Source organism: Equus asinus, unplaced genomic scaffold, assembly GCF_041296235.1.
Source record: "Equus asinus isolate D_3611 breed Donkey unplaced genomic scaffold, EquAss-T2T_v2 contig_484, whole genome shotgun sequence".
NCBI lineage: Eukaryota > Metazoa > Chordata > Mammalia > Perissodactyla > Equidae > Equus > Equus asinus.
In genome coordinates this window covers 1-2,500 of record NW_027225165.1, presented here as the reverse complement: position 1 = coordinate 2,500, position 2,500 = coordinate 1, and the positions used below count along the sequence as shown (strand labels likewise).

Here is a 2,500-nt window from a genome sequence, read left to right as displayed (position 1 = left end):
CCCGACGGGGCGAGGCCGGGGAGGGGTCACGGTCCGGGACCCGGGCGCGCCGGGGACCGGCGAGGGGGCCGGCCGGACGCACCGGGACGGACCGCCGACGGGGGCGAGCGGCGACCGGACAGGCGGCCCGGACGCGGGCCCCCCGAACCCGGCGGCCCCGACCGCGCGCCGCGGGACCCGTCTCGTCCCCGCCCCGGCCACCCCGAGGCCGCGTGCGGCGCGAGGGAGCCCCCGAAGGCACCGTGGCGGCCACGGGCACCTCGGCGCGAGCTCTCGCGTCTGTCTCTCCCTCGACTCGCGGGCGGCGGCCCCCACCCCGGGACCCCGCGCGGCGCCGCCGCCGCCGACCCCCACGCGCCTCCGACGACCGGGCGCCGGGGCGCGTGGGAGGAGGGGGCGGGCGCGCGGGGCGGAGGAGGGGCACCGCGTCTGCACTTAGGGGGACGGAGGGCCCGGGGCGGGCCCTGCGAGAGACCCCCAGCCGCGCACCCCGGGGCAGGCGACACCCACACCCCGGGGGGCGATTGATCGTCAAGCGACGCTCAGACAGGCGTAGCCCCGGGAGGAACCCGGGGCCGCAAGTGCGTTCGAAGTGTCGATGATCAATGTGTCCTGCAATTCACATTAATTCTCGCAGCTAGCTGCGTTCTTCATCGACGCACGAGCCGAGTGATCCACCGCTAAGAGTCGTACGAGTTTGAACGGCGGGGTCCCCCCGCAGGGCGGGGGAAGAGCCCGCCCCTGGCACGGCACATCCCCGGAGGGTGCCTCCGGCCGGCCAGAAAGGCACAACGAGACCAGACTCCGTGAGGCCGGAAGGTTGGACGACGGGGCGTCCGGCACGGGCCCCGCGGGGCCGTGCTCGGACACCCCACAGGCGCCCGGGGGCTCCCGCCTCGCCCGAGGACGCGGGGGGCGCGCACACGCCCGCGCGCGCACGCGACGACACGACGGCCGCCGGGGACGCCCCCTCCCGACGGCCGCCGCGACGGCGGCGCGGCGCGGCACGGCGCGGCGCCCCGGCCCGGCGAGGCGGAGTCTGGGGGAGAAGGGCCAGGCCTCCCGACTCCCCGCGGGCCCGACCGCCCCGACCCAAGGCGGACGGGCGAGGCCCCCCAGGGGTCTTTAAACCTCCGCGCCGGGACGCGCTAGGTACCTGGATGGGGGGAAGCCAAAGCAACGGACGAGGCGGAGCGGGTAGTGCCGCGCGGCCACCGCCTCGACGCCGCCCGCGCCGCCCGCGGCCACCCGGGGACGGACGCAGGCCCTCGGCGCTGCCCGCCCGTGACCGAACCCCACACCGCCGGGCGCCGCCGACCGACGAGCCCACCGCGGCCCGCGGCCCCCCTCGACGCCGGGCGTGCCCCCCTCGCGTCCGACGCACGCCACCAGACCCGACCCGACTTTCCCCCGGGGACCCTCCCCGCACCCGCGTCCCAGGCCCCTCGCCACGGAGGGCGAGGGGCTTGCGGCGGGGAAGCGGGGAGCGAGCGGACAGGGCGGGGGTGGTGGGCGGACGTGGCCGGCCGGACGCGGGCGCCCGGGGCGCCGAGGGCGGGCGGAGACGCGGAGGCACCGTCGGACGGACGACGACGCCGACGGCCGGGGAACGGCCCAGGGCGGGCGACGGGAGGCGGCGGGCGGCGGGCACCCCGCGTGAGCCGAGGCTCCGAGGCCCCCGGGGGGACCCTGACCCCGGGGACTCCGCGGGGGGCTCGCGCCGCCACGCCGCCCTTCCCGAGACGCGCCGAGGGCGCCGCCGCCCGCGAGAGCGGGGGACGGACGGCGCCGGAGACGGAGGCGCGGCGCGACAACGCCGGCCCGCCTCGCGGGGAGACCGGAGGGCGCGGGGACGGACGCGCCGGGGGCGGCGGCGCGGAGGACGCGGCGGCCTCGGAACGCCGGGCGGACGGAGGCCGGAAGGGGCTCGTGGGCTCGCCGAGATCGAGCCCACTCCCTCCGGACCACCGCCGACCGGGACCGAGGCGCGCCCGCGCCTCCCGCGCCTCCGGCCGGGCGCCCGCGCCTCCCGCGCGCCCCCTCCTCCTCCCTCTCTCGAACCTCTCGCGACCAGCGGGCCGGCACCGCGCCGGCCCGCCCGCGCCGCGCGGGGGTGTGAAAAGGCTCGGCCGCCGGCGGCGAGCCGCTCCGGTAATGATCCTTCCGCAGGTTCACCTACGGAAACCTTGTTACGACTTTTACTTCCTCTAGATAGTCAAGTTCGACCGTCTTCTCAGCGCTCCGCCAGGGCCGTGGGCCGACCCCGGCGGGGCCGATCCGAGGGCCTCACTAAACCATCCAATCGGTAGTAGCGACGGGCGGTGTGTACAAAGGGCAGGGACTTAATCAACGCAAGCTTATGACCCGCACTTACTGGGAATTCCTCGTTCATGGGGAATAATTGCAATCCCCGATCCCCATCACGAATGGGGTTCAACGGGTTACCCGCGCCTGCCGGCGTAGGGTAGAAAAAAAAAAAACCAGTCAGTGTAGCGCGCGT

General features: G+C 76.9%; 1 non-coding gene across 1 annotated transcript; it reads right to left on the bottom strand.

The window, feature by feature from the left end:
• Positions 1–536: 536 nt before the first annotated feature.
• LOC139043990 (5.8S ribosomal RNA) lies at positions 537–689 on the bottom strand. The gene has a single exon (XR_011501057.1). It is a non-coding gene; the product is annotated as a 5.8S ribosomal RNA (ribosomal RNA).
• Positions 690–2,500: the final 1,811 nt, after the last annotated feature.